The 26,929-nt window shown below is 41.4% G+C and overlaps 1 long non-coding RNA gene across 2 annotated transcripts in view; it reads right to left on the minus strand.

The window, feature by feature from the left end:
* LOC102127618 (uncharacterized) overlaps nt 1–10,325 on the minus strand; it is a 35,756-nt gene extending 25,431 nt beyond the window's left edge. For both annotated transcript variants that reach the window (XR_276187.5, XR_012433494.1), the window contains exons 1-3: nt 10,281–10,325; nt 8,635–8,758; nt 6,051–6,161 (exon numbers count right to left, since the gene is read on the minus strand). This is a non-coding gene — a long non-coding RNA (uncharacterized lncRNA). The remainder of the gene's footprint in view (nt 1–6,050; nt 6,162–8,634; nt 8,759–10,280) is intronic.
* Between the last annotated feature and the right edge of the window lie 16,604 nt (nt 10,326–26,929).

The following is a 26,929-nucleotide window of genomic DNA, read 5'->3' on the forward strand; positions in this document are numbered from 1 at the left end:
GGATCTATGTTCATCTTATCTCTTAATTACTAGAGGAGTCATGGTTGTTTCTTCTCCTTGCCATTCATTCTGTTTTAACTGCTTTATGGTTTCAGCCATTTTATTTTGCAGATCAGTCAGTTTCTCTAGATCACCAACTTGGCCAAATCCTTCTTCCCCTTTAGGTATCAACTCAAACACAATTTAGAAAACTGGCCTGTTCTTCTGTTATTGCACTAGCGCATTGCATTATGAATTCTTGCTTGTCTATTTCCCCATTCAAAGTGTTCTCACAATTACTCACAGTGCCAGGCACATGGGAGAAACACAGAAAATATTTGTTGAAAAATAGTTAGGCGAAAATTTCCCCTTGATGACTTTATGATTGTGCTTTGACATTCCCATGGTATTCCCAGCATTTTGTGGGGTAGTAAGTAAATATTTCTAAAGAGTCCTAGGTGCGGTGGCTCATGCCTGTAATCCCAGCACTTTGGGAGGCCGAGGCAGGCAGATCACCTGAGGTCGGGGGTTCAAGACCAGCCTGACCAACATGATGAAACCCTGTCTCTACTAAAAATACAAAATTAGCTAGGCGTGGTTGCAGGAGCCCATAATCCCAGCTACCGGGGAGGCTGAGACAGGAGAATCACTTGAACTTGGGAGGTGGAGGTTGCAGTGAGCCAAGATTGTACCATTGCACTCCAGCCTGGGTGACATGAGCAAAACTCTGTCTCAACAACAACAACAACAACAAACAAAACCACACACAAAAAACAAAACAAAACAGAGTCCTGAAAGTTTCATGAACCACAGACCTTAGAGATTTATTTGTAATCCCATTTTCATAATAGTATGGTAACCACAAACTAAGGGGCCCAGGATTATCTCTGGAGAAGCTTCACAGAGCAGCCATTTGGGCTTTGATTAACTTATCATAGTTTGTCTTTAGTCCCAAGGCTTGTAGGCCCAGAATGCTGATGTGTCAGCATTTTGAGCAAGTGTTCCTTTCTCAGTGGGGTGACTCACATTAACCCAGCTTTTAAGATTGATGTATAATTTAGAAAGTCAACCCATTTATTGACTGTGAGAAGTTATGGCATTAAGAACCAGAATACTGGAACCTCCATGATTAGCCCTTTCCTTGAGTACTCAAACTTTAAGGCAAGTCAACCCATACTTCAAATTTGTTTCAAAGGGCAGAACCTGAAAGGTAGGATTTAGATACATCGGATGTATGGTGGCATCAGGTTAAGTTGGCTTGAAACATCTAAACAGCATTTGGAATAATCTTGCCAACAGTACCAGAAATTGTTAAGGTCTAGCAGCACGTTTTGCATTCATCTCTACTAAAAGAATGAATTTTCAGTTGACCCAAAAATGCTCAATCAACCTCGAAGTCTGATAATGGAGCGGACATTCCCAGAGCACCTGGATGGGTCCTACCATTGTTTGCCTCTGAGAGTCTTCCTTTACCATCTTTCCATGGCAATGAGCCCCCTTTAGGGTAGAGTCATTTTTTTAACAGAGCAATTCTTCCTTTTTAAAGGTGACTTCACATAATTCTGCTCTGATCCTTCATGTCTTGTTTTCCATTATTTCTAAGACCTAGGAACCACTTTCCAACAAACTTCCAAGTAATGCTTAAAAAATAACCGTCTGCCTCTGCAGTGAAGGCAGGGCTGGCCTTATGAACAAGGCTTGTAAGACCTGATAAAGGGAACATCCTCCAGCCCAACTTCTTGGTATAAAAAGGAAAAAATAAAATTTCTTTTCTTCTGCCAAATACTATAGATTCAGTCATTTCTTTTACTCAAATAAAAATGCCTCTGGGAGAGTAATACTATTCTCACCCTTCTCTCTCTCTGTAAGGTTTCACTGGGTGTGATGGAGGATGAAGCACCTATCACAGTATTAAATATCTGAGTGGGTAGAGAGTATTGGGGCCTTAGGTCTTTGTTCCAAATCCCACCATTTTTAGACTGTAGTTATCCTTTTTTTTGTTTGTTTTGTTTTTGAGAAAGGGTCTCACTCTGTCGCCCAGGCTGGAGTGCAGTGGAGCAATCTTGGCTCACTGTGACCTCCACCTCCCTGGTTCAAGCTATTCCCCTGCCTCAGCCTCCTGAGTAAGTGGGATTACAGGTATGTGGCACGATGGCCAGCTATTTTTTTTCTTTTTTTGAATTTTTAGTAGACACTGGGTTTCACCATGTTGGCCAGATTGGTCTTGAACTCCTGACCTCAAATGATCTGCCCGCCTCAGCCTCCCAAAGTGCTGAGATTACAGATGTGAGCCATCTCATCCAACCAGACTGTAGTTACCTTACATTGCCATGAAGTTGTTGGGAGAATAGGAATCTGCACATACAGCAAAAAAAAAAAAAAAAAAAAAAAAAAAAAATCCAATAAATTATGAGAAAGCTGATGGGTGAAGGGTGAGGAGTGTAGTTGCATCTTGATTACGTAGGCTAATAGTTCTTGGAATATGTACCAAGGGAAGTTATGAGTTTTCTCCCCATTGGATATAGATATTTAAATCATTGACAAGTGTCTTCAGTGGAGACTGACACAGTGAAATGTTTCTCTGTCTTTAATGTGCATTCAGTAGGTCTGATGCAGAGTAGGCATTTTTCTTTTCTGGAGATGGGGGGTCTCACTATGTTGCCCAGGCTGGTGTTGAACTCCTGGGCTCAAGTGACCCTCTCACCTCAGCCTCCCGAGGGGTTGGGACTACAGGTGTGTGCCACCATGTCTGGCTAATTTTTAAATTCTTTGTAGAGATGGGGTTTCTCTATGTTGCCCAGGCAGGTCTCAAACTCCTGGGCTCGAGAGATCCTCCTGGGGTGCAGTGTACACTATTCAGGTGATGGGTGTACCAAAATCTCAAAAATCACCACCAAAGAACTTATCCATGTAACCAAACACCACCTATTTCCCCAAAACTATTGAAATAATAATAATAATAAAGAAATCCGCTGGACACGGTGGGTCATGCCTGTAATCTTTGGGAGGCTGAGGTGGGCAGATCACCTGAGGTCAGGAGTTCGAGACCAACATGGGGAAACCCCGTCTATAATAAAAGTACAAAAATTAGCTGGGCATGGTGGCGGGCGCTTGTAATCCCAGCTACTCAGGAGGCTGAGGCATGAGAATCACTTGAACCCAGGAGGTGGAAGTTGCAGGGAGCTGATATCCCGTCACTGCACCCTCTCAATTCCCACCCTCTCAATTACCAGCCAAGTCAAAGCCTCTTCCTTTTTTTTGCCATTTGTTCTGTTTTACCTGCTCTCTGACTACAGCTGTTTTATTTTGCAGAATCAACCATGTCATATGGTAGAAAAGCTTTCTCAGGCATGCGGATTTGCATGGCCTTGGAAACATTCAGTAATGGGGAAGTGTTGAACAACAAATAAAAAATACTAGAGGGGGATGGTACTGTGTGGGTAGAGAATGAGAGAGAGTGGTGTGTGTGTGCGCACTGCAACACACAATAGTGTACACTGCACCCCAGGAGGATCTCTTGAGCCCAGGAGTTTGAGACCTGCCTGGGCAACATAGAGAAACCCCATCTCTACAAAGAATTTAAAAATTAGCCAGACGTGGTAGCACACGCCTGGGCGACAAGAGCGAGACTCCATCTCAAAAAAAAAGAAAAGAAAAGAAAAGAAAAGAAAAGAAATCCTCCTGCCTTAAACTTCCAAAGTGCTCAGATTATAGTTGTAGCCACTGTGCCTAGCTGAAACTCTGCATTTTTAACAAGCTCCCAGCTGATGCTATGGGTCCATAGATTGCATATTGAGTAGCAAGGGTTACAAGATCCCCTGAGGTCTATTCCCACCCTCTCAATTACCAGCCAAGTCAAAGCCTCTTCCTTTTTTTTTGCCATTTGTTCTGTTTTACCTGCTCTCTGTCTACAGCTGTTTTATTTTGCAGAATCAACCATGTCATATGGTAGAAAACCTTTCTCAGGCATGTGGATTTGCATGGCCTTGGAAACATTCAGTAATGGGGAAGTGTTGAACAACAAATAAAAAATACTAGAGGGGGATGGTACTGTGTGGGTGGAGAAGGAGAGAGAGCGGTGTGTGTGTGTGCACTGCAAGGGTGGGGTAGGGAGGAAAAGGATATAATAGGTCTCACTGGAATGTGGAATTGTGTGTATGTAAAGAGACCTGTTAACTCATGTCTAAAATAGCATAACACCCCAGCATGGTTGGGCAAGTACAGTAGCGAAATGGAAAAAAAAAATCTAGGGAATGTCAAAGAATATTTTGGAGTAATATAAGCCCACTTCATGGTTTCTTTTCTCTTCTTTGCTGTTGGTGGTTGGATGTAGTTTTCTGCTGTTCAGAGTTTGCTCCGTTCCCTATCCTGTTTTGCAAGGATGAGGTGGAAGGCATTACAAAGGGAGAAATTTCTACTGTTTGTGGCCAAACAATATTCAGGATGTCATTATTCCAGTTTCACTTAAGTCATCTATCCAAAGTGTTATTATACAATTTCTCTGCACAAATCCGATGTAACACCCTGACCTTCCTGACTCTGCTCTCTTTTTTTTTAACCTTGTCTTTGTGCAGATTACACATTAATGGTGAAGAATTTTTTTTTCCCATTAAAAATACAACTGCTTGAAATTTCACTTGTCAACTTTTCTCTTCATTTTAATCACCCTCTCCCCATTTCAATTCTTTGGAGTCAGGAATTCCATATGTATTTTATATTGTTACTGTTAGTTTTCTCTTATTTATTAAATTGTTTTCCACAATTATGCATCCTTTTACCAGGCTTTAGAGTACAAAGACATTTCAAAATAATGCAAATAACAAAATTTTAACCCATCAAGTGGCAGTAAAAACACTTCAAAGAATTTCCCTTGGAGAAGTTTTTTGAAAACATAATCTTTCACCAGAAAACTCAGCAAGTGTATGTTAGGCCTGCTTTAACATCATTTTCTGTGATATCTTTTCTTCATTATGGTAAGAAAAATAACATATAGTAACTAAAACAAGGAAGACTGTTAGATGTATTGCAATTGTGATAAAACTCCAATGTTCAAATGCAGATTTCGTTTCATTTCTCTGTTTCTCTGTAGGGTTTACATTTCCCATCTGCCTGTGCAGTTCTGTGGCTTAGACATCTCTGGAAAGTTTGTATTTGTTCAGAAGAAAGTGGCTTTTATGGAGATGTCACTGGGAAGTGTTACTTTTGATTGCTTGGACTACTTAGGATTTTATGTGTGTAAAGTGCCATATAATCCCATCAGTGGTTATTCCTCATAAACAATTTCATGACTTAGTTTATTATCACTACATCCATTTTATAGATGGTAATACTGAGGAATGGGTTACCAAAGAGTTGAAATTAGCACCTACAATCACAAGAGTGTCCCAGACAGTTGTTTAGTTTAAACTATAGACTGCAAAAGTGTTTCTTTGTGCCAAATATCTGATAAAAAGTGAAATCTCTGGGGTCTCAGCATCTCTGGGGTTGTCTGGGTATGTAAAGGAAAAATGAGATCTGAGTCAGTTACATAATGTCACTGAGAGAAAAAAAATCTCTTGAAGTGGGAAAAATGTGGGTCCCATTGGTTCAATGGTCCTCCCTGGCAAACAAAATCTGCTGGATCATTGCTCAACTTGAATTTGTTTTCGTAAACATGGCTATCTATTACAGTGCCATAAACAGCTGCCTTCCACATTCTTTTAATTTTACTTTAAATCCTGAAAATGTGTCAATCAAATTTTAATGGTCACCTTAAGATTATACTGCTGTGACCTCAGAGAACCAGACAGTTCTGTAGAGACCAGTTCTGTAGAAAGAACTGGGTAGAGGTATCTTGACAATCCTGCCCCACTTGTCTACAGCCATTAGTATTGGCTTTAGAAAGTGTATTCTAAAGTGAATGAGCTGGTAGGATCAGTGTGCATTGCTGTTCTCAGGGGAGTTTTTCATAGCCCTTCATCAAATGGTGCAGTACCAGAGGTTCTCAATGACAGCCGGACTCTTAACTTCAATAAGGACATAAGCAGCATGGGGCAGAGGACATAGAGAGGCAAAGGAGGGTTATGTCTTACTGCAGTGCTCTCGCTGCTCCCTCACAGGATGTAGGATCCTCAGTTCTTCCTCCCTGTCGACTTCTGGATTTTGGTCGTGTAAGACCCATTTCGGACTTCTGACCGCCAGAACTGTAAGATAATGAAGTCACCAAGTGTGTAGGAACTTGTAACAGCAGGAATAGGAAACTAACCCAGCCATGTTTTGCCTTCGTGGGCTCTTTCCCCCAGTGAAAAAGTAAAAAATTGTATTTTATGATCATGTTGGTATAAAGATGAATATGGTATATATTAAAAAAGCTTTCTAGGCCGGGCGTGGTGGCTCACGCCTGTAATCTCAGCACTAGGAGGCTGAGGCAGGTGGATCACGAGGTCAGGAGTTCAAGATCAGCCTGGCCAAGGTGGTGAAACCCCATCTCTACTAAAAATACAAAAAAATTAGCCGGATGTGGTGGCTGGTGCCTGTAATCCCAGCTACTAGGGAGGCTGAGGCAGAGAACTGTTTGAACCTGGAAGGCGGAGCTTACAGCGAGCTGAGATTGCGCCACTGTACTCCAGCCTGGGTGACAGAGCAACACTCTCTCTAGAAACAAATAAATAAATAAATAAATAAATCTTTCTTTGACCTAGAAGTTCCTTTTTTTCCTTCAGATTTTAAAAGTAATTAAAACATTTTCATGGGCACCTAAAAGTATCATGGCCTCTGAGCACGACGTCAGGTGAGCCTCACGGATAGGTCTGCCCTGGGTAGGAGTCGCTCTGTCCAAATCAGCCCCACCGTTCACCGCTCTGGATCTAGCATAGCTGGGTGCATGCCAGCTGAGGGATTTCAGAGATACTGGCCTCTCATTCTGTTGTGTAGTTTCCTGATTTTTGAATGGGAGGGCACTATACATGGGTGGAGATACATATTTTGAGAAGGAAGAAGTTATTCAGAGTGTGTCTTCAGTTGCATGACATCAGGATTGCCCCGTTACTACACACACAGTAAACAGACAATACATTCTAATTGAGTGAAGAATTGTTACAAGATTTTTGTCTTTTAGTTCTGTTTCTTGGAAGATTTTGCAGTCAATATACCTTTGTTTACCTATCTTCAAATAAAAGATAGAATAGATTTTTTATTTGTTTATGTGTTTGTTTGAAAAGGAGCCTCACTCTGTTACCCAGGATGGAGTGCAGTGGCCTGATCTTGGCTCACTGCAATCTCTGCCTCCCAGGTTCTGCCACCTTGGCTCACTGCATCCTCCGTCTTTCAGGTTCAAGCAATTCTCCTGCCTCAGCCTCCCAAGTAGGAGTGGCAGACACGTGCCACCATGACTAGCTATTTAATTTTTTTTTTTGTAGAGATGGGATCTCCCTGTGTTGTCCAGGCTGGTCTCAAACTCCTGGGTTCAAGCAATCCTCCCATCTCAACCTCCAAAGGTGCTGGGATTACAGGTGTGAGCCACTGCACCCAGCCCTTAGAATAGAATTTTACTGGTTAAAATTTGGAGAGAGGCCGGGCGCAGTGGCTCACGCCTATAATCTCAGCACTTTTGGGAGGCCGAGGCGGGTGAATCATGAGGTCAGGAGATCGAGACCATCCTGGCTAACATGGTGAAATCTCATCTCTACTAAAAATATAAAAAATTAGCCAGGCGTGGTGGTGGGCGCCTGTAGTCCCAGCTACTTGGGAGGCTGAGGCAGGAGAATGGCGTGAACCCGGGAGGCGGAACTTGCAGTGAGCCGAGATCTCGCCACTGCACTCCAGCCTGGGTGACACAGCAAGACTCCACCTTAAAAAAAAAAAATTTGGAGACAGATGTGATAACAATGTCAATAATCCTTATGTTCAAATAGCATCCATAGTTGACAAAACACTTTCATGTGCATTATCTCTTTTGATAATCTGTAAAGTCACATAAGATATTAGGAGGAAAAATGCTTCATATTTATATAAAAATATTAATAGTAATGGTGGTTTTAATTTTAGATAAGTCATTTATAATTCTATGAAGAAAAATGCTATGAAAGACAATTATATATCTGACTTTTGTTACTCTATAATTTGGCCTGTGCTCTCATATGTAAGCAAAAATGCAAAACAACATTTGTACTCCTTAGTCATATATATGCTTTCCACACTTTCCCTCTGTGAAAAATGCTACATTTCAAGCTCATGACTACAAGCGTTAATGCTGTGAATTGGAAATTACAACATACCCCGTTGCATACTCCATTAACTGTTTCCACTTCTCCAACAATTAGACGCCAGAGAGGTTTGATTTTTAGCTAAAAAGCAAAGCTAGATTGAGGGAAGTTCAGAGACGTAATGAAGGAACCGGTGACCAGAGTGCCTTGCTGCTTATGGAGCCCACAAGAATAAAAATAGCCGCTTTTCGAAATTACGATTCTAATTCAGGATTTGTGGCGTTTAATTTGGTGCTGTTCGGGAAAAGGCTATGTCGAAAAGGATTTGTTTCTAGAGATTTTCAGGAAAGTAGCCAATTCAAACTGCTCAACCCTATGAGATCATTCCTGGCTGGTAGCAAGAACTTTCTGTCATGTGGGTCTTGCTTGAGAGTGAAGAGTACCCGCATATCCACTGCTTCTGAATTCATACCTGTTGGGGCTTATACGCACACGCACACACCAGCATCTGGGTCTTCATACCCGCTCTTCACACTGATCGTGTGAACTGATTCACAAGCCTTCAAGTGTCCTAGTTAGACTAATTTAGTCCAGCTCTGAAAGAATAGATAGGTAAGATAGGCTGTCACATTCCATCAAGTTAATTTCTAATTTCACAATTGAGGTTTTAATAGGACGTCTGGCCTATTAAGGTCTTTTACTCTGTTCAAGAGCAACCAAACACTGCTGCTAATTCTATCATTAAGAAGAGCAAGCTGCTGTTGAGCGACCCTCCCCTCCTCTGCTCGGCTGCCCTTCCCTCTTGCAGCCTTCCTAGCCTGCCTATATGGTTAGGTGCCTTTTAAAAAGTTGCACTCATTCTAGTTACACCCTGTCACACCTCCAAGCCTGAGGAGGCTTTCGTCTGAGTTCCCAGCAGTCTTAAAGCTTTGCCAACAGCAGACGGAGGTATCACGCTGAGCCCTGTGGAGAGAAAGCCCTTGCACTGTGCAAGTGACCCATTTGGCACCAGAGAGGGGGAGGGGAAGAGTAATCCTGATGGGCTCCAGGGACTCCTCATCCATCTACTTCCCCTGGGATCCTCTCCTGGAGGGCTCTTGCAAACACAGTTGCCCCGCCATGGTGGAGGATCATCAATAGAAACCCATGAAACAAGGCCATGCCCCGTGGCACTCTGAGTCAGTTCCGTAGCGTGATTTACCAGCTCTCTGAAAAAAGAAATCTGCTAGGACCTGGGCTGGGACCATAAGATGTAAAGGTGTCAAGTTGAAAAACCTAGGGTGGGCCCAAACCTCCACCTCCCCAACCCCCTTCCCACCCCTGGGAAAATCATTCCCGTGTAAACATTTCTTTTTGCATTTAGTATATCTGTGCAAGAAAAACTACTTTATTACTCAACATAAATAACATTCACTTTGAACCTTAATTCTGAAAACCACGGAATTTTTAAAATGCTGTAAATAGCTGACATGGGTGTTCTTCCCTTGCTTTCAAAGGAATTGTTTTTGTAATTACCGAGCAGGGTGAAACTGAATTTTCCCTGCAGTAAACAGGAGAGTGTGTAATGAGATATCTCAACTAAAAACATGAATCGTATTCAAACTAATTAATAATAGAAAACTTTCAGGTCATTCTTAATACTTAAAAAAAAAACAACTTTTATTTTTTGAAGTTGTTAGGTCTCCATTCTAGTTCTGAGTACAAATAAATGCCTGACACATGGTCTAAGCCAAATTCCAAAATGTAGCAAAAACAGTGCCTGCATATTTGGCAGGAATTTAAACCAGTTCAGGTCAGTGTCTGTTTCTGTCCAAAGAAGAGTTTCTGCATTTACACTGAGCTAGGAAAATAACACAGGAAAACATGGGGAACAACACGGAATATTGTAAGCTCCAGTGCCCGGCTGGCCAAAGAATAATGTTTGGGGCAACTCTGAAATTACCGCCCAGGCTGCAGTTTGGGTTTGCATAGCGTTTTGGAGGACGGTGAGCAAGAGAGAAAGTACCGATTGCATTGTTGTGAGGAAACTGCCTTCCCCATTCTAAGGCTCTCACCTTGCAAATCACCCCCTTTTAGCAAAAGCACATCTTACTTCTTAACTCTTCCCCTGCTACTAACCTTTTCAATCATCCCCCTTCATCATTGCAGAACGGCCTTTGGAACAAAGCAGCATTTTAAAGCCTTTCCCACTAAAAGTTTGCCCCTCCCCCCTTTTAAAGAGGCAGTGTGGGGGTAATTTTCTTTCTTCCTTTCTTTTTTTTTTTTTTTGTTTTTTAAATTTGTTTTTCTGCAGTCTACTCTTGTGAGGCTGTCATTGTTTGGGGGTTGATGGATATTTCTTCAGAGATACCATCATATCGCTTGTTATTGTAACACTTATTGGTGATAAAGTTCAGACTAAAAATTAAGCAGCTGCAATGTAGCAGCACAAATTAGTTTAATGTAAGCAGTCAGGAGCAGCTGGCTGGCTCAGGACTTGAATTTAGCTGTGGGGGGAAGGGTTCTGTGACGCTGACAGTGTTTTTTTCCTCTACATAAACATTTTTGGCTGTTGCAGCTTTTGTGCTGATCATGTGACAGTGTCCCTAGGCAGATAATTTATTTCTGTGGCTTTCATGAGCAATCATTAACCTTCAGACACCGAGTTTGCTTTTTGCTTTGTGGCATTTGTTATTATTATTATTTTATTATTATTATTATTTTTCGTATACTAACTAGTTTAATTCAGAAAGTGTCAGGAGAAAATTACAACCAATTTACAATAGACTGTAATGTACAATACTTATGTTTGTATTAAAGCAGACCTTGCTTGTAAGACCATTCTCATAGCTTTGTGGGTGTTTGTGGATCAGGATAATTATTTTCAGTGTGTCTGTCGTTGGAATGCTCCTTTAGTATCCTCTTCTGATTGCCAGGCCTCTGCAAGCTGGCCTTGGAGAAACTCAATTTGGAGATCAACCTTTGGCAGTCTTCATCTACTCGCTAGGAGGCTGGAACCCCAAAGGGGTTAGAAATTGGGCTTCTGGAGACAGGCACTACTTGGGTCCCTTCTTCCTTCAACAACTGACACACCAGCCTTCAGTAAACAGTGTGGCCATTTGTAATGAATACTGGAGCTGGAATATATTGGGGTTGAAAAACAAAGGAAATCAGAAACAGTGTCCTGCATAAATCAGAAGGGGGTGGGGGACAGAAAAGTATCATTTCTGACGTCTACTAATCACGCTGACCCTGTTTTCTGAATTTATCTGTTTTGTCCTTCTCAGATCTGTTTGTGTTGCTCAGCCATTTCTGCCAACCAGTAATTCAGGAGTGAAATGCGCAGGGTCACTCTTTGGTGTCTATCATACATGATATCTTCAGACACTTTCAGAATGCCGATTATCTCGTGGGTATTGTGTGGGCCCTGTTAGATATTCATTTATTCATTCTCTCATGGTGCAGGGTTGGTAGGGGGAGCACTCGGGACTACTTGCACAGAGGGATTTGATAAAGTGTATTTATAAGCCCCAGTGTACTGTGTTTGGTGAAAAATAACAGAAAGACATAACTCCTTTTCTATTTTCTTCATTTAGAATATTCCAATGATGAGAGTTATTTCATAATTAATACATAGACTGCAGCATGAAAATTCCGTGTTTCCAAATGTTTGATTCAAAAGCTAAAAAAAGTAGGAGAAATTGATCATTGTCATTCTTTAAACATTTTAAAGCACCCTCAACAAACTAGGTACTACGTACGCTGAAAGGGAAGAAGAGCTTGACCACTGAACGATAGAAACAGAAACGAGGATGCCTAAGTAGCCAGGTGATCTCTGACGAGTGAATGGGTCCCCTAGATGTAATGAATGTGATAGGGCACAGAATGTTCTATGAGTTGCATTGTTGCTGGGGTGGGGGCAGGAGAATGAGTAGGATATGGGAACTTCTTTGTCCTCACCCAAAAGAGACAGATTTCTTTTCCAAACATAGGGCGCTAGTGTTTGGGAATTTTCTGTACTTCTTCTTCCTGATGTTATTTTCTTGCTCACTGGATTCCAGCTCACACAACTGTCAACACTGCATTATGACTTCCGTGGCTGGTGGTAAGTGGTTCACTTACTTTGCTTTTGCCTTTGTGGGCCTCTTCCTCCATAAAAATATTGACAATCATATTTTACAACTGTACTGGTATAAGATCACATAATCCAGGCTGGATTCACTTTTACATATTTATTATTATTATATGGTTCTTTTTCTTATGATTTTAAATAAAATGAAAATCTTGTAAACCCCTAAAATTATTGTGGGCCCTGGGTACTGTGCTTCCTGTGCCTAAGGGAGAATTCAGCCCTAAGGGTGGGCAAAAACACACAACTGACCTTTGCTCAAGTTGAAGATACCCTGGGGGAACAAACCAAATAGGGGAGAGAAGTCACAGTCCATTTTCCTCAGGTTAAAGCATTCACAGTTCATTCCAGACACTCCCAGATTCTACTTTCTATGGGGGGCCCTTCTTGGGGAGCTCACCCTTATCTGGCCCTCTTCCCCCAGTGGTGGAGGCCACTCTTAAGGGGCCCAGAAAATACAGCAGTCAGAGGTTTGGGGTTAATGGGAGGGTAGCTGGGAAGGCACTTTGGAGAAAGAAAAGTTTAGACCTTAAAGGAAGGATAAATTGTAGATAATGGAAAAAGGGGGGAGGGAGTTTCCATGTCAAAGCAAAGGTTGGGCAGAAGGCCAAATATTTTTCTGGTTTCAACCATAAGCTTTAAAATAGTCAACACCTGGCAGTTATAGAATAGCCCAGAAACCACTGTCCTCTTCGCTGAGTGGATAGTTACTAAATTATAATGACTTTAAGCAGGTGGAATGCTGGGGCCAAGGATGAGGTTCACCTAAGACACAGGAGAAAAAGTCAAAGTGATGTCTGTGGCAATTAGGCCATTCATTTGTTCACACATTTGATTTTTCACCATCCCTTATTGAATACGATTTTTCAAACAGTATAGGAAACTTCTCATGAGATCGAGCTTGAAAGGCCAGCCCTTGTTCTCAAGAAGCTCAGCCTAGTAGGGCAAAGGAGTAGGAAAATGTAAATAGTTACTCTTAAATATGACCAAGGCAATTAGAAAATTATGCACTGGGGCAGAAGTAGCACTGAGCAAGGAGCTCCTGCCTCTTTCTTGGGATCAGAGAAAGTTTCACTTTGGAGGTGTGGGTTGAGTTGTGTTTAGATGGATGAATAGGTTTTCCCCAACTTAAAAAGGTAAGAAAAGACATCCTAGGTAGGGAGATAAACATATGCAAAGAAGAGGTGAGAAGGTTGACAAATGCAGAGAACTCCAACAGTTTGTTATCACTGGACTTTTAAATTTTCCCCTGGGGAATTTGGAGTCGAGGTGTGGTCTCAGGCATGGTGAGATTGCAGAGGTAAGGTTTTAAGCAGAGAAAGTCAGTCAGTTCACAGGGGCAGAGGATGAACTGCAAGGTAAAATATGGAAGTAGGAAGACATGTTAGGAGCCCATTGTGATTAATTTCCATGCTAGATAATGAGGACCTTATTCAAGGTAGTGGGGATGAGGACAGAACGTGTTTATTTAGGCTGAGGACCGATTGGTTGTGTTTAGAAGGAGAAGGTTAAGATAACTCTCAGGTTTCTGGGACATTATGTAGTTTATGGATGCTAATGGAAAATTAAGATGGGGTAAAGAGATGGTTACAGTTTGATTCTCATTATTTACTGTAGTTACTTCTATAAAGTTGTCTAAAACACTGAATTAAGAAACAGTAAACTACTGTTCCTAGGGGAAATACAGAGTTAGTTTCCTTTGAGCCTCTGGTCACAACATTTTCATCAACCGATGATACATAACCTTATTTTAGGTGTTTCTGTTTAAAGACACCTTATTTAATATGTATTGTTGATTCATTAACATCAAAGTCACAGCTAAAAACACTGCAACTCATACCTACATGAAGCTAACCCAACACATGCATTTGCTCTACAAGGCACATCACACTCTTCATATGCTTAGGAATACTAGAGAATATTTCAGCACTATGCTTGGGTATAGTATTTAATTTAATTTAATTTAATTAATTTATTATTTTTTTTGAGATAGAGTCTCTGTTGAACAGGCTGGAGTGCAGTGGCACAATCTCAGCTTACTGCAACCTCCGCCTCTCGGGTTCAAGTGACTCTCCTGCCTCAGCCTCCCGAATAGCTGAGATTACAGGCGTGTACCACTACACCCATTCATTTTTTGTATTTTTAGTAGAGACAGGGTTTCACTGTATTGGCCAGGCTGGTTTTGAACTCCTGACCTCAAGTGATCAACCCGCCTCGGCCTCCCAAAGTGCTATGCCAGGATTACAGGTGTGAGCCACTATCACGCCTCGCCAAGGGGGTAACATTTTTTTTTTTTTCTGGACAACAGTCTTGTTCTTGTCGCCCAAGCTGGAGTGCAGTGGCACGATCTCGGCTCACTGCAACCTCCACCACCCAGGTTCAAGCAATTCTCCTGCCCCAGTCTCCCAAGTAGCTAGGATTACAGGCGCCCACCACCACACCCAGCTAATTTTTGTACTTTTAGTAGAGACGGGGTTTCGCCATGTTGGCCAGGCTGGTCTCAAATTCCTGACTTCAGGTGATCTGCCCACCTCGGCCTCCCGAAGTGCTGGGATTATAGGCATGAACCACCGTGCCTGGCTGGGGGTAGTATTTTAAAAAGTGAAATCCCCAACAAAAAGCACAAAAATATGATGAATGTGGCACTACATAGACTGCAGAAAGGACACTTGTTAACTGTGTAAGAGCTGAAGGAAGAAAGTAGAGCATTGCCTTGTTTGACCCTGCTGGGAACATGTGTGACCAACACACAACCCAAAATTTTCACTGCTTTCTGAATGTCTGGAAGTGAGTGTGAAAACAGTGTGAGTTTTTATTTTCAGGTTTTCAAATAAATTTTAGGAAGGAGAAAAATTCACAAATGTGGGATCTGTGAATCATAAAGATTGACTGTAATCATTTGGAATTTGGAAATTTTGCTTTTGACGTGCCTCGAAGACATGCAGCTGCAATGTCTTAGAATGAAAATGGCGAGAGATGTTGACCCAGAAAGTAGATCCTGACTTTGTGAGAGATCATGATGGAGTATGAGATTATTTACATAATGTAAACACAGAGTGCCAGGATGGAGGGGGTTGAGGGGGGGCTGCTTCAATGCTGCGGCAAGATTGGCAGGGTGCGTGAGGTCTTAAAAGGATCTTTTGATCCTCAAGTGGTGAGTTTCTACCTGCGCTGCTTCCCTTCACATCTTGCAGTAGAATCTAGTGTAAGCTGGGCTATGGCTGACATCCTTGTGAGGGGTCCAGGGAACTGGATTCAAAATTGCTACTGCAAAAGTTACTTTTTGAGCTATGCTTCGTGGAGAACAAAGTCTTCTAGAAGAGGAGCATGGGTCAGAACTCAGTGGAGAGGAGAGCTCTGTGAAGTGTCCACGTCTCATGCTCTGGGCTGCTGCCTTGGTAGGGAAAATGAGTGTATCAGCTGCTCTGTCCTGGATCTCTTGTACCCCCTTTACACTCACACCAACACAACTTCTTTGAGATATGTGACTTTAGAGAGCCATACTTTGGGGCCAGACGTTCTGCTGTGATGTTCTTTCTTCAGTTATAAGTTTCTGGTATTTCAAGCCAACCCCATCCTTTCTCTGCAAACCTCGTGGTCCTTTTGTCTGAGTCTATCTTTTCTCCACCATAATCTCATTCTGACAGATCCCTCTAACTAAGCTGAAACATTTAAGACAAAAAGATGAGTTAGATTTGGAACTCAACTGCTAAATACTCTTTCTTTCTTTCCTTTCCTCTGTGCTATGTGTTAGACACTGTGCTAGAATGTGTGTATGTAGTGACAAATGAACTAGGTGCAATCCCTGCATTCTTTCTTGCACCTTATAGTGTAGGACATACGACACAGTGAGAGGCAGGCTGAAGCCAGGACACCCCAGGGGTCAAGGCCCAGGTTGTGTCAGTATTTGCTGATGTAAGATTGCACAAGTCATTTTAGCTCTTAGAATCTCTTCTCTCATTTGTAAAACATTTGGATTTGGGTTCCTAGGTTCTTTTCTGCCCCTTTATGTTCAATGATTCTATAAAGTGAAATTCTCTCACATTATGTTTCAGGGTGGTGGCAAATGTTATCTTTGAACTTGGTTGTTGTAAGCAAGACTCAGTCAAGATTGTCTAAGTTCCTGAAAGCTTTGAGCCACCAGCACTGCGTATGCGTACCCCTGCAGAAAGTACAGGGTGATTGTCAATGCTTACCATGCAACTGTTGAACCCTGAAGTATTTGGATTCTGTAGAGAAATTTACTGAATGGAAGGGAAGATGCCAGCCTTGGGAAAAGGATTTGATAATACCTTGCACAATTTAACACCAGCTGGAGAGTGGATCCACCATTCCCATTGTTATGCTCGGGTTTAACTGAATGACTCCATTTGAAAGCCACTGCTGTGCTGTTGTGAACAGTAGCAGGAGCTCATGTATTGTTCAGGGTCCCCAGGAACATCTTAGAGATATGAGGAGACCCTATTCGAAATACCGAAGTTGAGTTACTTTACCAGAGGCAAACACAGAGCTGAAAACCTGTCTCAGGTGCAGTAATTTTTGCATCGCAATCCCTGCTTTCTCAGATGCAGATCTAGTGAAAGCATGAAATGAAGCATGAATCCTAATAATTTTTTTTTTTTTTTTTAGAGGGAGTTTCGCTCTTGTCGCCCAGGCTGGAGTGCAGTGGCGTGATCTCAGCTCACTGCAGCCTCTGCCTCCTGGGTTCAAGTGATTCTCCTGCTCAGCCTCCCCAAGTAGCTGGGATTACAGTTGCCTGCCAGCACACCTAGCTGATTTTTATATTTTTGGTAGAGACAGGGTTTCACCATGTTAGCCAGGCTGGTCTTGAACACCTGACCTCATGACCCGCCCACCTCGGCCTCCCAAAGTGCTGGGATTACAGGCATGAGCCACTGTGTCTGGCTTAAAAATTGTTTTTCAAGTAAGTATTAGGTAACACCCCAGCAGAGGCTGGTGGTTCCTCTACTGTACAATGTACACCTGTGGTTCACATTTTCCCTCTCAGCAGAAGAAAGCTTAGAGAGATGTTATACGTGAAAGAACCTCACACCTGCAATGAATGACTCAAAAACTTACAGGAAGTGTTTTACTACACTTTATTGTGTAAATATATTCCTTCTGCAAAAGGTAATTTTAAGGAAAAAAATTATACTCATCACAGAAGATCCCTGTTTTGTTTGCTTTATGGCTAAAGAATGGTTCTATTTAAACTAATCATCTATTATAAGACATTGAGGTTGAACCCACAGAGTAGGGCATGGCTCTTGGGGTTGGCATTGCCCTTGATTGGCCACGTGACCTTAGGCATTAGAATAAATTTCTTTGGCACTTTCCCTGACTGCAATGTGCAGACAGCAGCAATTTCTATCCTTTTTTCTTACCCTGTATGTTGATTACTACATAGTAAAGTGGATGGAGTTCTTCAAGAGAAAGGCTTGCTTTGAGTACAGGCCCACTGGGTCATGTGGATGGGATGCACCAGTATATTTAGAACTGTGATCAGAATTGAACTGAGTTACTAAAAAATGCAAGGCATTTAGACTCTTGGGAATACTTGATCATTCATTACAAAATTGGCCAAAATTGTAATGAAATTACTGCTTAGGCTTTTCGAACTTCAGAAACTCTGGTCACCTCCGACAAAGAAGGGGCTCGAGTTCGTGGGCATTGTCTTCTGGCTGTTTTCTATAGTAAATTGTTTTACCTTTTTCCTTTCCAGACCTCTTGTTTCCTGCCTCTTGTTCTCTGCTTCCTCCATTTCTGCTTCTTCTTATTCTTTTCTCAGTGTTCCTCTGCTACTCACACAAGTGTGGGAATCGGTATTTAAACTCAAACACTTGGGGTCTAAGGAGTCTGTGGGAGTCAAGTGACACAGTCTTTTGTTGGGACCCAGAGAAGGATTATATTACAACGTTCCAGTTCCCCAGGGAAAAGAGGAGTTTGCTATTTCAGCAGTTTAATTAAGAAAGAGCTGATACTGACGGTCATGTCTGAAGAGACAACAAACCAAACCCCCAAATGAACATCTTCTAGAATGCCAAGCCATTGTAAAGAGCCTACTATCAAAGTTGCAACACTTAGGAAATGCTGAGATAGTGTGGTTTCCATTATTAGCATTATTTTTTAAAAAGGTAAGGGATATCTATCATAAGGCCCATATGTACAACTGGGCCTCTTGAGATTCAGCAGATGAGAGCTGCTAAATTTAAAAAGTTTGACTGAAATCTAAACATGGAGTTTTAAGAGAACACACTTCCACTGAATTGAGAAAAACAGTGAGTTGTAAAAAATTAAAATAATACTGAATCACTTGGATTTGCTTTTAAAGTGACATGAAATTTTTTTCGGCATATTAATTTAATTTTAGGTATAATTCAACTTATTTCCTTTCTAAAACAAGTTTTAAGGTTTATTTGGTCACATGCTGTCTGTCCCCTTCAAATGCCTCCCTCGTACTCTGTCCTCCTTCAAGGCCCTCCCAGGCTCTTTGACATTTGCAGGCAAAATAATCTCCCATCAGCCATCCTGTAGCTTTTGCTGAGGCTGCTATTGTAGCACTTACCACTCAGCACATCTCCAATTATATGCCACTTCCGCAGGAGGCCTCCTTTGAAGTTAATGGCCCCTTCTGGGGTTGTCTTACCTCTTTGTCCTAGCCCCTTTCCCAAGACTTGCTCCTCCTTCCTGTAATGGTCTGTCAACCTCCTCTTCTGGCTGAACCACAAGCCTCCTGGGGAGGGGGGGGGGCTCACACTGTCTTGCTCACCTGGTATTAACACCTACCATGATGGTTGATCCATAGTGGAATGCACATTTCACTGTCAAACCTAAAAGTGTGCTTTCTTATCATTGTTTTTGAAGTAAGCAATTTTTTTTTTTTTTTTTCAGATGGAGTCTCATTCTGTCACCCAGGCTGGAGTACAGTGGCATGATCTTGGCTCACTGCAACCTCTGCCTCCTGGGTTCAAGCGATTCTCCTGCTTCAGCCTCCCATGTAGCTGTGATTACAGGTGCCCGCCACCACAACCAGCTAATTTTTGTATTTTTAGTAGAGACAGGTTTTCACAATGTTGGCCAGGCTGGTCTGCAACTCCTGACCTCAGGTGATTTGCCCACGTTGGCCTCCCAAAATGCTGGGATTACAGGCATAAGCCACTGCGCCTGGCCTGAAGTAAGCACATTTTAAAAAAACTTTTATTTTAAGTTTTCAATCAAATTTATCATAGGCCGGGCGCGGTGGCTCACGCCTGTAATCCCAGCACTTTGGGAGACCGAGGCAGGCAGATCACCTGAGGTTGGGTGTTCAAGACCAGCCTGACCAACACGGAGAAACACTGTCTCTACTAAAAACACAAAAATTAGGCGGGCGTGGTGGCACATGCCTGTAATCCCAGCTACTTGGGAGGCTGAGGCCGGAGAATCGCTTGAACCTGGGAGGTGGAGGTTGTGGCGAGTGGAGATTGCGCCATGGTGCTCCAGCTTGGGCAACAAGAGTGAAACTTTGTCTCAAAAAAAAAAAAAAAAAAAGAATTATCTCTGAATTATGTTGTTATAAATTGCAAATAGACCTATTCCTCCGCACATGGTAACATTGAAGATTCCTGTTTACGTCCACATGGTATTACTTCTGCCTAGAATTCTGCATCAATCAGTTTTGTTGATTAACTCCCACGCATCCTTTGGATCTCAGCTTTAAGGTGGCTTCCTTTCCTAGCATCTCCCTCTCCTCCTGTTCACCAATTTTGAAACAATTTCCTCTAAACTCATCGCTCATCACACCTTTTATTTTTATTTCACGACACTTATCAAAAGTATAGATTTCTTTTTTTTTTTTTTTGAGACAGAATTTCGCTCTTATTGCCCAGGCTGGAGTGCAATGGCACGATCTCGGCTCACCGCAACCTCCACTTCTGGGGTTCAAGCGAGTCTCCTGTCTCAGCGTCCCGAGTAGCTGGGATTACAGGCATACGCCACCACACCTGGCTACTTTTGTATTTTTAGTAGAGACGGGGTTTCTCCATGCTGGTCAGGCTCTCAAACTCCTGACCTCAAGTGATGTGCCCACCTCAGCTTCCCAAAGTCCTGGGAATGCAGGCATGAGCCACCGCGCCCAGCCAGATTTATTTTTTATGATTTGTTTTTTTCTACTAGACTGTAAGCTACCTGTAAATAGATAACTAATATATTTAGTTTAACATTGTATTGTTAGGACCTGGCACAAACCAAGTGTGCAATAAATCTTTGTAAAATTATGATATATTTTGCTTTTTCTACTGTATAAGAGATACTATATCTAGATAATTGTTAGCCCTTACCAGGATGTTTGGTGTCTCCATTGCCTTCAGGATGAAAATATACATTGTATTAGTGTTAAAGAGGAATACAAAAAGTTTAGCGATTGACTGGTGGAAATATTTTCTTAACATAATGTGTGTGGTTTTTTTCCCTTTTTTTCAGACAGAGTCTTGCTCTTATTGAACAGTCTGGAGTGCAGTGGCATGATCTCAGGTCACTGCAACCTCTGCCTTCCAGGTTCAAGTGATTCTCCTGCCTCAGCCTCCTGAGTAGCTGGGATTATAGGCAACTGCCACCATGCCCAGCTACTTTTTGTGTTTTTAGTAGAGATGGGGTTTCACCATGTTGGCTAGGCTGGTCTCGAACTCCTGACCTCGTGATCAGCCTGCCTCAGCCTCCCAAAGTGCTGGGATTACAGGCGTGAGCCACCGAGCCCGGCCAATAATATTTGTAAATATTAAACATTAAGGAAATTCATGATGCTAGAGAACTACATATTTATTCAATAATGCCATTAAATGAGTTTATACATTATTAATTACAGTATTATATAATTTTGAGGGATGATGTATATGGTGAAAGAAATAGACTATTAATTATTTCTAAATTTATTTTTAATTGACAAAAATTGCATATATTTATCATGTACAACCTGTTTTGAAATAGGTATACATTATAGAATGGCTAAATTTAATTAACATATGTATTACCTCATATGCTTATTTTTGTTGTGATGAGAACACTTAACATCTACTGTCAACAATTTTTGAGAATACAATACATTGTTATTAACTACAGATAACCATGTTGTTTAATAGATCTTTTGAATTTCTTCCTCCTCTCTAGCTGAAATTTTGCATTCTTTGGCCAACAAATGTACAACCTTTTTGGTAGCTGGATACATATATCACACCCTTTGCAATATTAGGCCCAGAGTCCCCACGCTTTTTGGTTGCTGGGTGTCTAGAGCTCAGGTTGAGGAAATTAAGACTTCAGGAATATTTCTAAGAGGAGAGAGAAGACTCAAAGGATAATTGAGAGGATTCAAGGATTTGTTGAGTTCTAGTGCTGGTGGCATTTACACATGCCTTTCAATTTTGTATTGTTTAAAAATTTTCATCTTCCTTTTCAAGACTACATGGATTAATTTTAAATACTCTTTAAATAACCAGCAGTTGCTCTGGCATGTGTTCATTGATGACCATATTTAGTTAAGAAGACACCGTTCTTCTGTATCTGCTTTCAGCTCTGATTGATGGTATGGAAATATGCACTTATTAAAGTACAACAAACCAAAGCATTATGTAATAGGTAGAAGCAAACACATAATCAGATAAATGCATAAATATTTACAGAGTTTAGCTGCATTTGGCATTAAAACAAATAAACAAAAAACCACATTGTCACCATTCTTTCAAAATTTTAGTCAGGCAGCCTTCAGGTAAAGCAAAGAGACCTTCTAGGCAGTGAAATTGATGTGAGAGCTAATACTTACCTTGGGCTAAAATATGCCAGCTAAGTGATTTATAGGTATTAATTCATATAGTGCTTATACTAACTGTAGTGGATGCTGTAGTGTGTCACACAGATGTTCCCCTATAGGCCCAATGCATTGCTCCCATTTCCTGAAGTGTTGTCTGCTGATAGCTCATAGCTAAATCCTTCCCTAGAAATTGCTCTTGGCAGGGAGGAGCTGCCTGTCCAAGGCGACATACTTTTTCATGCCTGTATCCAATCACTGGTCAATATCTCTTCAGGGCCATGCCAGCTTCGGAGCTGGAATTAGTGGGAACAGCTGAGGCCTGTGTTGCCACTGCCTCACTGTTCAACTTCTCTCTCTCTTCAGTCTTGCTTCTTCCACTGCCTTACCGGTGTTTGTCCTGAGAGCATGCCTTCCACAAATTTAACATCTCTTGGAGTGCTATTGTCAGGATTTATGAGAAAGTTGAGGTGCAGAGAGGTCAAGGAATTTGTTGCAGCTCGCTGTACTGGTAAGTTGCAGAGCTAGCACCCAGAGTGCGTGACCTTAACTACCATCTTTTGGAGCACAAGGTTGTGGTGATATAGTAGATCAGCTGTGCCACCTCATGAGGCTATTCAAACTGGAGGTTGGAAGAGTTTTGACAGATCCATTGGGTAATTGAGGGCCTTCGTATTCAGGGGAAAGCATGGGTTTGGAAGTCGAACTGATGAGAATTCTAATTTGAGCGCTAGTCCTTCCTGGAAAAGTTGCTTATTTATTTTGTCTCAGTTTTCTCTATTATAAAATGACAATAACGACACCAAACTTATAGGGTGATAGTAAGATTAAATATAACTTATGAAAAGCAATTTGTATAGCACCTAGCATGATTGCAGCAGGTAACCAGCTAATGCATGGTCATTGCTGTTGTTTTAGGGTAGGGTTTTTTTTTTTTTTTTTTTCCGAGAGGGAGTCTCGCTCTGTCGCCCAGGCTGGAGTGCAGTGGCACGATCTCAGCTCACTGCAACCTCCGCCTCCTCTTCGCTCCATTCTCCTGCCTCAGCCTCCCCATTAGCTGGAACTACAGGCACCCGCCACCATGCCCCCCTAAGTTTTTTGTATTTTTGGTAGAGACAGGGTTTCACCGTGTTAGCCAAGATGGTCTCAATCTCCTGACCTAGTGATCTGCGCGCCTCGGCCTTCCAAAGTACTGGGATTACAGGCGTGAGCCACCGTACCCAGCCGTTTTAGGGTAGATTCTTAAGCCAGGGTGGAAATTCCTAGAGAAGATGGGAATAGAAGTCAAAATACTGAAAAGGGTATTTTAGAAAGGTAGAGATGGCTACATGGTGTGTGATGGTGTATGATGGGATGGAAGAGCTGGATGCGGGTATGTTAAGTACCAATAATTAGAATTTTCTAGTAATATAAAGATATGTAGCAAAGAGGGTCAAATGGCTGTGGAAACACAGAGGAAAATAGTAAACCTGGGTGATATCTTAAAGAATTGGCAAGATTCTGTGCATAGAGGGCAAGCAAAGAGGCAGTGAAAAGCAGCCAGGCAATTTGAAGAACAAAAGGCTGAGGAAAGTAATACCATTGAGGGAAAATATAGGGAAACCGAGGGAGGTGCAGTAGTTGCGGCCGTGGTGAAAAATTCCGATGTTGAGGTGAAGGTGAGTAATAGATGTGAAAAGGATTGAGAAGAATCTGAACAATGAAAAAGGATTTTTTTCTGCAAAGCCAATGGTTTTATTAATTTTGATCTTTAAAAGGCAGGATTTCTGGTTGTAGCTTTTCTGGCTAAAATTTTGAGGACAGAGAGACAACAGATGTGGCTGCTGCCTGTAACAGATGCCATCCTTGCATGAAAGGGAGACGAAGACATTGGAATGGGAAGGGCATCAGAGATTGGGTTTGCAAAGAAAAGGGTCAAGATAGATTCATGCATGGAGATCACGTGAGGGGCAGATTCTGTCTTTTTACAAACGAAATCCCTCTCTATGTGGGTCCTGTGGGAGGTATTCTTCCGCGAAACGTTCCAATTCCAAAACTGACTCAGTGATTTTGCTATATTTTCACTTTTGGGGGTTGTTTTAGAATGAAGTTTCAAGGCCATTGTGTCTCTTCTGTTCTTTTGCTTAAGAGCAACACGGTAGAATGCCTAGGCAGGCAACACCAAGGGGTTCAGAAGAACTATTTCTGTTTTTCTGCAGGGCTTAATAAGGAAGCAGCGTATTCTCCCTGAGGAAAATGACAGTTCATGAAGGCCAAATATATTTCTGTAAATTGTGAAGGATAATAATATTGTTCCAATTAAGCTCTTCATGCTCACAGTATAGAGGCCAACCTGACCTTATACAAATAGGACGGTAGGAAAAGAAAGAGGTGCTATTGCCAAAATGCTCTCACCTAGAAGATAAATGTTTCAAATAAGCAGTTGCCAAAAAACTCTAGAGAAGCTAGGAGCATCATTTTATTGTTTCAAACAGATGAATAGATGAATTTTTAAATTGAGAAACTATAGGGAGCTGGAATCAAGGAATTTGAAAGTATCAGCCATGCTGAGCCAAGTGGCCTCTCAGAGTCTAGGATTTCTTACGTTCCAATAACAAAGCTGAAATCCTTTAGGCAAACAGTCTTAGAAAAAATTTTTTTTATTATTGGCTCACTAGATGAATTTAACTTTGAGCTCCTAAAGTATATTTGTTTTACTGAGTATTGGTGGTGTTTTCTAGGAGGCTTTCCTATAATTCATTTGCACTAAAAATGGTCAAGGCCAAATTTTAATGAAGGTTCACCTTTTCTTTTCTCTCAGACTTTGAAGACCAAAAACCTGAGAAGTAGCCTTTCCTTAGTTCATCTGTGGGCAGTAATGTTGTCTATTATTGCACTTTTAAATATACAGTGAAAAAAATTATCTCTACAGTCAGTAAAATACACTACAGGTGGGAAGAAAGAAGAACTCACAACTGTACTTAAAATTCAGTTAGATTGGCTGCAGGCTTAGCAAAAGATTAGCTTTCATACTGATTTTTTTTTCTCCCCTTAAATGCTTAAATTTTATTCTCAACCATTAATATAAATGTTCATACTGAAGGATCAATACATGCCCTGGAAGCCTTTTTTCTTTTTTTTTTAAGTGAATTTTTGCCTTATTTAAGGAAACAAAATGCATTTGGGAAAGAAAGAAAGAAAGTATAATTTCATGCCCATTAAGCAGACATATACTCATGCTACCTGTGGCTCTTCTGGGAAATGCCTCCCATTTGAAGATTCCTAATTCTTATTCTGTAATATGCTATGCTTGACTCTAAAGGGCAAAATGTAGCTATATGGCTTTTTCTCATTGATGATTGAAATGTATGCCAGTCAAATCTATGGTGGTAAAAAACCATTCATCCATCATTTTATAAGGCCACTTTCTCAAGTGACACCCTCACACTACAGCAGTTTTCAATGGAGACTTACTCCTCCAACTTCTTTCTTTCCAGGGGAAAAACTTCAAGATGGCTCATTTGATTGTCTAGAATCTCTTAAACTTGGTTACTTGGGAGTCTATCATCAGTCCAAATGTTTAATCCCCTGAATTCTTTTTAAAAATGACATCTGGCCAGACACGGTGGCTCATGCCTATAATCCCAGTACTTTGCTGAAGTGGGAGGATTGCTTGATGCCAGGAGATGAAGACCAGCCTGGGCAACATCGTTAAGACTTGTCTTTACAAAAAAATTAAAAAATTAGCCAAACATGGTGGAAGGCACCTATAGTCCCAGCTACTTGGGAGGCTGAGGTGAGAGGATTGCTTGAGCCCAGGAGTTTGAGGCTACCGTGTGCTATAATTGCACCACTGCACTTTAGCATACGTGCAGAGTGAGACCGTATCTCCATTTAAAAACAAAAAACAAAAAACAAAACAAAAACATCTTATAGGGAGCTCCACAGAAAAAGGAGCTTATGAGGCTGGGGGTGGTGAGAGGATGAAGGGGTGAGGAGGTAGGGAGAATAGAGTTAAACTTTTGCTGATTTTAAGGCCCAATTAGTGCTATTCTATACTGCTGCTATCTGGGAAAGAGGAAAAATATCACCCAAATTCTTCTTGCCTCATGGGTTTCTGTTTGTGAAACGTGAAGAATGATTGTATCTCTGAGAATAGTCTTTACCTCTTAGGCGTTATGCTAGGAACGGGTGCTAACTCTTGTTTCTTTATCTACCTCAAGTCTCTTTTGCCTCAAGCCTCTTTTGCCTGGAATGTATTAGCAGCAATCCCTGTATGAAAAATACCCTCCTCTTACAGAAAGTAACTAAGCTATCATGGACATGGTGTTCTTTCTTTGGAGACAATAAAAAGAGCATTTCTTATGTTAAAAGAAAAACTTTAGACTAATTAAATTTAACAGAATTTAATTGATCAAAGAACAGTTCAAGAATCAGGCAGCCTCCGGAACCAGAATAGACTGTGGCACTGCCACGTGGTGAAGAAAAATTTATGAACAGAGAAGGAAAGTGACAGACAGAAAACGGAAGTGAGGTACAGAAACAGCTGAATTGGTTACAACTTGGCATTTGACTTATTTGAACACAGTTTGAACAGTTGGCTGCCTGTGATTGGCTGAAACTCAGTGATTGGTACAAGAGTAGGTTACAGTCTGTTTACACATCCCGTTAGATTACAGTTCACTATGTATGGAGAAACCTTTACGGCAAATTTAAAATATGTAAGGAAGCAGCTTTAGGCCGAACTTAATTTAACACTTAAAGGGCCAATAGTTTTGAAAGGGTTGACTAAGATTCTACTTATAAATATTCTAGTTATTTAAGTGTGGAATGCTGAAAAGAGTCCAATCTTAAAAAACTCCTTTGCCGTGAACCTATTTCTTTTCACTACATTGTGAATTG

The sequence above is a fragment of the Macaca fascicularis genome, chromosome 4, assembly GCF_037993035.2.
Source record: "Macaca fascicularis isolate 582-1 chromosome 4, T2T-MFA8v1.1".
NCBI classification, from domain to species: Eukaryota; Metazoa; Chordata; class Mammalia; order Primates; family Cercopithecidae; genus Macaca; species Macaca fascicularis.